Source organism: Sceloporus occidentalis, unplaced genomic scaffold, assembly GCF_023333645.1.
Source record: "Sceloporus occidentalis isolate IW3139 unplaced genomic scaffold, rSceOcc1.0.p SCAF_6, whole genome shotgun sequence".
NCBI lineage: Eukaryota > Metazoa > Chordata > Lepidosauria > Squamata > Phrynosomatidae > Sceloporus > Sceloporus occidentalis.
The window spans coordinates 38,718,543-38,728,073 of NW_028316986.1; the positions used below are offsets into that span (position 1 = coordinate 38,718,543).

General features: G+C 47.2%; 1 long non-coding RNA gene across 1 annotated transcript; it reads right to left on the reverse strand.

Moving 5' to 3' along the window:
• Window positions 1-8,536: 8,536 nt before the first annotated feature.
• On the reverse strand, window positions 8,537-9,080 carry LOC149310626 (uncharacterized). The gene is made up of 2 exons (XR_016281588.1): window positions 8,849-9,080; window positions 8,537-8,730 (listed from the first exon to the last, which is right to left on the reverse strand). It is a non-coding gene; the product is annotated as an uncharacterized LOC149310626 (long non-coding RNA).
• Window positions 9,081-9,531: the final 451 nt, after the last annotated feature.

Genomic DNA, 9,531 nt, shown 5'->3' on the forward strand with positions numbered 1-9,531 from the left:
AAGCAGCTTGCTGTATCAGACATTTGGAACTGCAATTCAATATCTTTAAGGCATTGCAGCAAGACTAGGCTCTATCATAGTCCAGTATCAATGGGAAACAAACTGAAAATCGCAACTACAGAAAGGATCTTTTGTTTCTGGGATGTAGGGTCCATTTCCTCCACTGCAGACAATATAAATTCTGATGCCTACTTAAATTTCCCCATTAGCCAATAGAACAGAGCAAGCTTAACAGCTTTGGTTTTTACTAACATAAATCCCAGTTCAGCACAAATCATTGACATTTTAGTGGAAACTGAGACAGAAAAAGTCTATGCAAAATTTTATTTTGGACTCTTTCTATTGGATCCAATTTGGCCACAGCCCATATTAGGACCCTATATATTCTGACAAACAGGGACTTGGTCTATCCAACTGTGAACTAATGCTTTACTGGCTGACAAAATTCTTTGTGTCTGAATCTGGGCATTTGGGAGACACTGCGGGGAGGGCACAGTTTAATGGCCTCTCCAAACAGAGGCCAGATTTGATTAACCTGGCACTTCAGTGAGTCAGAAGCCAGAATTATTTTTGTGACATTCCACCCGTTCACAAGCCCCTTTCGGATCTTGTGTGTGGTGGAGTTGGGATTCAAACCTTGGTCTCCAGAGTCATAGTTCAAGGCTCAACCACTACACCACACTGGCTCACTGTATACATAGACATCATCTATATAGAAATCAAATAGAAGCAGAAGATAGAGAAGTCCAATTTTTTCTGTAAAATTAAGGCCAACACAGATTGTGGTACAGACCATGAACGATTAATAGCAAAAGTTATAGTACAGATAAAGAACCCTAAACAAACCATCATGCATTTTATTACCCTATACAGTTGGCAAGACAAGGCTGACTTTTATCTATCAGTTTAACTTGAATGCTGAAAATATCATATGTAAAGCAGGATTAGATTTGGAAGAAGGAGGCATGAAAATTGGAGAAAGGAACACCAACAATCTAAGAGATGCAGATATCACCATACTACTAGCAGATAAGGAAGACACTGAAATAATTCAAGATTTTCCATACCTTGGCTCAATTATTAATTAGAAGGAAGAATGCAGAAGACTAGGATTTGGAAGAATAGCTATGAAGAAACTGGACAAGTAAAGATATATCATGGAATACTAAAGTAAGGATTATCCATGCCATTGTATTTCCTATTACTGGATGTGAGAGCCAGACAGTAAAGAAACTGATAAGAAAATATTCAATTAATTTGAGGTATGGTGTTGGAGAAGAGTTCTACACACACTGTGGACTTCTTAAAAGCTATATAAATAGGTAATAGATTTACCTAGAGTAAATCAAGCTTCAAATCTCTCTAGAAGCCAAGATGACTAAGGCTGCCATACTTTGGACAGACATATGAGGAGATGACTCACTAGAAAAGACAATAGCACTGGGTAAGTTCGAAGCCAGTAAGAAAAGAAGACCACATTCCAGATGGATAGTCAAGAAAGCCACAGCCCTTACTCTGCAAAACATGAACACTGGCAGAGAGGTTAGGGTGAACTGGAGGTCTATCATTCATATTGAAGTTGATGGCACTTAACAACAACAATGAAACTGAGATATTATTTTTAAAAAGATACAAGGTGTAAATTAAAATATTTTTAAAAACTGCAAACATTCCAAAATAGTAAAACAATATGTCATACAAAACAGCACTTATCCCATGAGCCAAATATACAAATAATAACAAGGTCAATACTTAAGAATCACATCCTATCAAATACTTGGAACAATGCTCCTGGATACAAGCCTCTGGTTTTCAAACACATGTGATATGATCACATGTATATTTTATAAAAATAGGCACAGTAACATAAAATCTAACAATATATGTTTTTAAATAGCTTTAATGGTTTTTTTTGTTTATGCTTTATTAGTATGCTAGATTAGGAGGAACTATTTGTATTTTATTTGTTGTTGCCTGAGTCACAGCTGTATAACAGGTAGAGAGAATCAAAAATGCTTCCATTATCCAGATCATCTGTGCTATCCACCACCTGAAGGGAGCTGAGAGGGTAAAAATCCTTCTAAAGCTAATAAACATTCATACCATTTATTTCAATAGCTAATAATCACAGCATAACGATTTACAAAAATTGTCTGTCCTCTGTTTAGCCAAGGTTTTTGCCTGTGATCACTGTAATTAGTTCTGCCTTTTTGAAGGAACGCATGCTTGCACAGCTTGAAACATTTAAAACCTTTCAAGTTGGGCTTTGGCATGGCTAATGGTATGTACTGTGCTTATGACAGTTAATCATGTGAACTGATTCCCTCTCCTGCCCCCTCACACCACACCACCTCTATCACCTTAAAATTAGAGGATAAGATTATCATTTTGTTCACATTTTTGACACAGTGCTTCTTCCAAGATGTCTTTCCAGTACATGGCCTAGAATCCTGAACCAGTTAATCTCATTTTCTTTTCCAGGCTTTAGCACCCATGTACAATTTAAATTTAGGCTTGCCAGATGAAAAACTAGAATGTGTTCCTGTATCTTCATTAGTTGTGTAGAAGAAGAATTTCAACAGGTGTTACTTATCTTACAATCAGGTTATAAGCAATTTTTGTTTTTGTTGTTAACTGTCTTGTAGCTTGCCTATTTGATTTCTACATGGGTCATCAGATGATGTCCATGTATGCATTCACCTCTTGAAGAGGGTGTTTGCAATAAATAAACTGCTGCCCTTGCAAAATTCAATCAGTTACTCTCTTGCTTCATTTCTTGAACCTTTGATTCTGTCTGTTTCCTACTTTTGCATTGTAATCACCTATGATTAACAAGAAGTCCTGTTTTGGTGATCACTTTCCTCCTGGAAACTGATCACCATAGAATCTGTCAATTTCTCCTCCTTCTACATTTGTAATTGGAGCATAAACTTGGATTATAGTTATATTGAGGTGTTCCCCTGAAGTCTTATTGGTATAATGCAATAATCTTTCAGGACTTCTGGAGAACAGGAGAAGTCCCAGCAGACTGGAGGAGGACAAACATTGTCCCCATCTTCTAAAACGGAAAAAAGAGGATCCCAACAATTATCGCCCAGTTAGTCTGTCATCTATACCAGGAAAGATTCTAGAGCAGATCATTAAACAGAGTGTCTGTGAACATCTAGAAGGCAATTCCATAATCACAAAAAGTCAACATGGGCTTCAGAGAAACAAGTCATGCCAGACAAATCTAATCTCTTTTTTTGATAAAATTACCAGCTTGCCAGATGAAGGGAATGCTGTGGATATAGTATATCTTGATTTCAGTAAGGCCTTTGACAGGGTTCCCCATGACATTCTTGCAAACAAGCTTGTAAAATGTGGGCTAGACAAGGTAACTGTTGCATGGATTTGTAATTGATTGACTGGCCGAAGCCAAAGGGTGCTCAACAATGGCCCGTTTTCATCCTGGAGAGAAGTGATCAGTGGGGTCCCACAGGGCTCTGTCCTGGGCCCAGTGCTATTCAACATCTTTATCAATGACTTAGATGACAGAATTGGGGGCATACTTATCAAATTTGCAGATGACAACAAACTAGGAGGTGTAGCTAATACCCCAGAGTAGAGAAACAAAATTCAAAATGACCTTAATAGATTAGAAAGCTGGGCGAAAGCTAACAAAATGAATTTCAACACAGAGAAATGTAAGGTACTGCACTTAGGGGGGGAAAATGAAATGCACAGATATAGGATGGGTGACACCTGGCTGAATGAGACTACATGTGAAAGGGATCTAGGAGTCCAAGTAGACCACATATTGAACATGAGTCAACAGTGCGATGCGATAGCTAAAAAGGCCAATGCGATTTTAGGCTGCATCAATAGAATTATAGTGTCAAGATCAAGGGAAGTAATATTACCACTCTATTCTGCTTTGGTCAAGCCCCACCTGGAAAACTGTGTCTAGTTCTGGGCACCACAAATCAAAAAGGATGTTGAGAAACTGGAACATGTCCAAAGGAGGCAGACTAAAATGATGAAGGGTCTGGAAACCATGCCCTATGAGGAACGTCTTAAGGAGCTGGGGATGTGTAGCCTGGAAAAGAGAAGGTTAAGAGGTGATATGATAGCCTTGTTTTAAAGGGATGCCATATTGAGGAGGGAGCAAGCTTGTTTTCTGCTGCTCCAGAGAACAGGACCCAGAGCAATGGATGCAAGCTACAGGAAAAGAGATTCCACCTCAACATTAGGAGGAACCTCCTGGCAGTAAGGGCTGTTCAACAGTGGAACAAACTCCCTCAGAGTGTAGTGGAGTTTCCTTCCTTAGAGGTCTTTAAACAGAGACTGGATGGCCATCTGTCGGGGATGCTTTGATTTAGATTTCCTGCATGGCAGGAGGTTGGACTGGATGGCCCTTGTGGTCTCTTCCAACTCTATGATTCTATGGCGCCATACAGACAGGCCAAAATAAAGCTGCTTCGGTTCACTTTGGAGGTATGCTGTTTAAATGCTGCAAGAGTCCCGAAGCCACGCCAAACCACGCTCCAGTGCTAAGGACTGGAGCGCAGCTTTGGTGCAACTTCTGGACTCTTAGTACACATGCATCATTTAAACAGCATACCTCCAAAGTAACCCGAAGCAGCTTTATTTTGGCCTGTCTGTATGGAGCCTAAGTTTCTATGATTATATCATTTGACTGCTTTTGCTACATCTCTCACTATTAATGCCACCCATTTAGATTTTAGATTTTCATTTCCTAGGTAAAGCACTGTGTGACTCAAAATGTCCCATTCCTGTCCACTTTAGCTTGTTCACCCCATCTACTGCAATATTTATATGTTCGATTGCTTGTTTTATAATGTCTAACTTCCCCTGATTCGTGCTTCTCACATTCCATGTCCCCATAATATGTGTTGTGCACCCTCAGACTTTCATTTCACCTCTGAGCACATCAGCAGCTGAAATATCCTTTTGGCTTGAGTCCAGCTGCATTATTAGCCACAGTGATGCTCATAGCTGTCTTCTGCTGTATCTCAGTAGCTTATTGAGTGACTTCCAACCTGGAAATCTCATTTTCTGGCACTATTTCATATTTCATTTTGGATTGTCTCATCATAGGGTTTCATTGTAAAAGACATTCAAAAGGTGTTTACCCTACCTGCTTCTGCACAATAGTAAGAAGTGTTAACAATGATGCCACTGCTGTTGTCTTTAAGATCTTCTGCCAGTGTTAACTCTCCAATATTGCTGCTACCCAGCAGCTGTTTGGCACATTTAGTCTGGCTCCTCAGCAATAGCCTGTCTGACATGGGAGACCCTACCACCAGCACTGCTGCCATCAGCATAGACTTGATTCATAGGAGTATTCAATCCCACCACTGCAAAAAGGTAATGCCATTGCTGGGCTACATTTTATAATTCATAGGCGGGATACAGACGGGCAAAAAGGGGTGTATTCATGACGTCATGAAGGTAGAGCCTTCAGACGGGCCTTACCTGAATGCCGTCATGAACACGCCCCCCGCACGCCCCAAGCGGGAAGAAGCGGCATTAAAAAGGTGCCGCTTTTTTCCGCTTCTTTTTGATTTGCGGCGTACGTGCGCATCTCCGTCTGTAAGCTGCTGCACCGGTACGCCCGAATTGCCACACCGCAAATATAAGTTGCCCGTTTAAAAGCTCTGTGTCAGCTGCGTCGCATAATGGGTCGGGGTCCGGGACATGCGTGGTTTGCAGTCAGGCTTTAATTGCAGCGTCCGCTGCCATGCAGCTGTGGAAGCTGCGGCACAGCTGCGGCGCATTTTAAGGCTCGTAACCCTAACCCTAGAGCTCCATGTGCGCATGCGTTGCTGGAATCGCGGGAAGTTGTAAGTTTTGCCGGCGGATGTTTTGGTTGTAGAAAGTGATAAGGGAAAGTTTGGAATTTAAAGTGACCCCCTACACACATTCCTGTGCCATTTTCACCTGGGAACGGGCACAGTTCGGCTGCTCCTGGCACAGCTGTGCGGCGGCTCCCCTTTGCCACCAGGCAGGATGGCACAGCCACCCACCAGCACCCCGAAAAAAGGCAGGGGGACGTCTTGGTCTCATGCGGAGACGGCTGACCTTATAGCTATATGGTCCCAGCCAAACATTCTGCAAAAATTGGAGCAGTCTTACCTGAATGCTGACACATATCGAGAAGTGGAAGAAGCCATGAGAGCCAAGGGCCACAACAGAACTTTGGAGAAGTGTCGCCGAAAATGCAAGTCGCTAAAATCTCAATACAAACAATACAGAGATGCCCAGGCCAGAGGTACTAAGAAGGCCACACCCCTGCCCTTTTACAAGGAGCTGCATGCTTTCATTAAAAGTGATGGAAGCATCAGGCCCAACAGACTAGCCACCAGTGGGGAGCGTGTGAGGGTCCCGGCGGGCCAGCCAGCCAGAGCGGAGCCTGTGGTGGTGGAGGAGGAGGACGAGGATGAGACCCCGGACCTGGAATGTGCCCAAGACCTTTTGATGCCCCCTCAGGGTAAGATGCGCCAGGGCCCCTGGGGGTAAGGGAGGGGGAAATGGGGGAAGGGGAAGATGTGGCCCCGGGGTGGGCACAGGGCAGAGATGACCCTTGTCCCTTGTCATACAGATGAGGAGCAGGAGGAGGAGGAACACCCCGACTCAGGTGATTCCTCCAGCAGCCAGAGACCTCTGGACCCCCGCGCCCTGCTCAGACAAATGTCTGCTGGGTCCGGGAGCTCCAGAAGGAGACCACCATCTCGTGCTGGGTCCTCTTCCACGACCAGCAGCTACCGTGACCGCTCACCTGTCTCCCGGGCCAGTGCACCCGCCAGCGATGGCAGTGAGGCCGAAGAGAGTATGCAAGGTAAACCCTATATTTATGTTTATAACTGCATGGCTCAACTGCGCAATTGTGGCATGTTTCTTTCACTGCTTACTGTGCTGGTATGTTTGCAAGGTTGCTGTGGAAGTAGGATTGTGAGTGTCCCTGGCATGGTTATGTGCTGCATGTGTCCCACATTCCTAAGGCACCCCTCCCTTGCATGTAAATCTCTCCTTTCCCCACGCCCTTAGTTTGAAGCTCTACCCTTTGCCACAGCTTCGAGTGAGAGTTCCTGCATGGCAGAATGGGGTTGGACTTAGATGGCCCTCAGGGTCTCTGCTAACTGTAGGCTTCTGTGACTCTCTGCTTGTATGTCCCATAGTAGGAGGACGAACTGAAGCAGAAGAAGAAGGAGAAGGAGAAGGAGAAGGAGAACCACCTCCAGCTAATCCCATAGCTGCCATGTCAGCAGAGGAGAGACTGCCACCAAGAAGAAAAGGGTGCGTCCGTCAGCAGCTACTAAAACTGTGGCGGCTGTGGATCAGCTCAAGGCTTGCTCAGAAGAGCACATGGCAGCACTGATGCAGCAGGGGCAGCGAGCCTTTGAGGACAGGGAGAGGGGCAGACAGTCCCACAGGGAGCTCATGGAAAGGGCACTGGGATTTCAAGAGACGGCACTAGGATTTCAAGAGAGGACACTGGGAGTTCAAGAGAGGAACCTAGAAGTTAATGTGAGGGCACTGGGATTTCAAGAGAGGAACCTAGAAGTGCAAGTGAGGGCAGTGGAAGTTCAAGAGAGGGCCGTTCAGAACCAGGAGAGATCAATAGACAGGTCAGACCAGGAGCAGAGGCGACTCAACACCACCTTGGAAGCCCAGACTGTTCTGATGGGGCAAATGCTGGAGATCATGAGAGGAGGGCAGGGTGGCCCGAGGCGCAGAAGGGTACGTAGGGAGCAGGGTGGAAGAGGCAGGGCTGCTGTCCCCAGGGTCGTGGACGAAGGGGTTGAGCAGCAGGAGCCCCCAGCAAGAGCTGGAAGAGCCAGGGCTGTCCCCAGGGTCGTGGAGGAAGAAGTAGGGCAGCAGGAGCCCCCAGCAAGAGCAATCCTTCCAGCTGAGGAGCAGGGAGTTGCCATGGAGGTGGAACCGGCTCAGCAGCCTCTTGCTGGGCCATCCTCCAGCCTCTTCAGTGACTCTGTGGCAGTCCCACCGCCCACACCCCGCCCCCAAAGGCAAAGGGCAACTAGAGGGGGCCTGGGATCAAGGGGCAGGGAGCACTGACAAGGCACTAGGTCCCATGATGTCCCATAAAGACATCATTTCGCCTCCCAGGGCATGTGTTCCCTCCCAGCCCTATCTACTCTAGTCTACCCTTCCTGTTCTCTCCTCCCACCATGCCTGGCTCACTGGTCCCCAAACCAGCAATGTCCAAACTCTGTCCTTCCAGGTGTTTGGACTTCATCTCCCAGAATCCCCAGCCACCTTGCCCTGTGGTCTGGGATTCTGGGAGATGAAGTCCAAACGCCTGAAAGGACAGAGTTTGGACATTGCTACCTCCCAGCACTCCTGCCTAGCTTTAGACTGCACAGTTGCGCCTAAGCTGTCACATTCACACTCACAGCCACACTGCCGCAGTTGCGCATAATGAACCACACAAGTTTTTTTAAAAAATAAAGTTTTTTATTAACAATAACAATAAAAATCTTATTTACAACTATTTACAAAGGGAAGGGGGAGGGTGAAGGGGGTGGTGGTGAAGGGGGGATGGCAGAGGGGGCAGGGGAGGGAAGCTGCTTCAGGGAGGGGGAGGAGGCGGTGGGGCGGGCAGCCGGCGGAGGAGTTCCCGGAGAGTCTCTTCCATGGAGGAGACTCTCTCCGCCAGCTTGTCCACCTTCTCCTCCAGGGCAGCGAACCTCCTCTCCGTCCGGTTCTCTGTGGGGGGAAAAGAAAGAGGATGGTTAGGATCAGCCTGTGGAGCCCATTACCCACTCCCACAGGCAGGGTTTCTGGGTGCCCCCGCTCCCTTCCCTGGGTTCACCTCTGCACTTACCTTGCTGCCGGGCTTGGAGGACTCGATCCAGGGTCCTGGCATCGAGGGCCAAGTCCCCTGGCTCCCCTGGCAGGCGGCGGCTCGGGCCAGGCTCCTCAGCGGCGGCGACAGCAGCAAGGACTTCAAGCCCTGCAAAAGAGGAAGAAAAGGCCCAAGTTACCATGCTGGCATGGCAGACGAGGGCACAAGTGTCGTGGGGGCTGCAGTCAGGCAACCCCCACCCCTCACCCTAGGGACCTACCTGCCGCCAGAGGAGCCTGCTCTGGCTGCGGAGGGGCCACAGCAGCTGGTTCTGGCTGTGGCCCACCCTCGGGGACATCCTCGTCCCCCGAGGATGGTGGAGAGGGCGACCTGGCACGGTGCCCTCCCTCCCTCCGCCTCCGCCTCGGCCGCACGCCTGCAGAAGGGAAGAGGAGGGATGGCATTGGCACCATGCAGTAAGGAGAGGAGGGCAAGGGAAGGGTCAAGGAGGGGAGGACAGGGCATGGCAAGAGCTCTGGCTTACCTGGAGGACGGCGATCTTCCGGTCTGGGCCTATCTCCCCTGACCCACAGGTCCTTCAGCCGCGAGAAGAATGGTGGCCGCCTGTCAACCGGGGGCTCCTCTCCGAAATCCTCAAGGGTTTCAAAGAACGCTGCCTTGAGAGTTTTAAACTTCACTCTACATTGGTGCAGCGTTCTTTG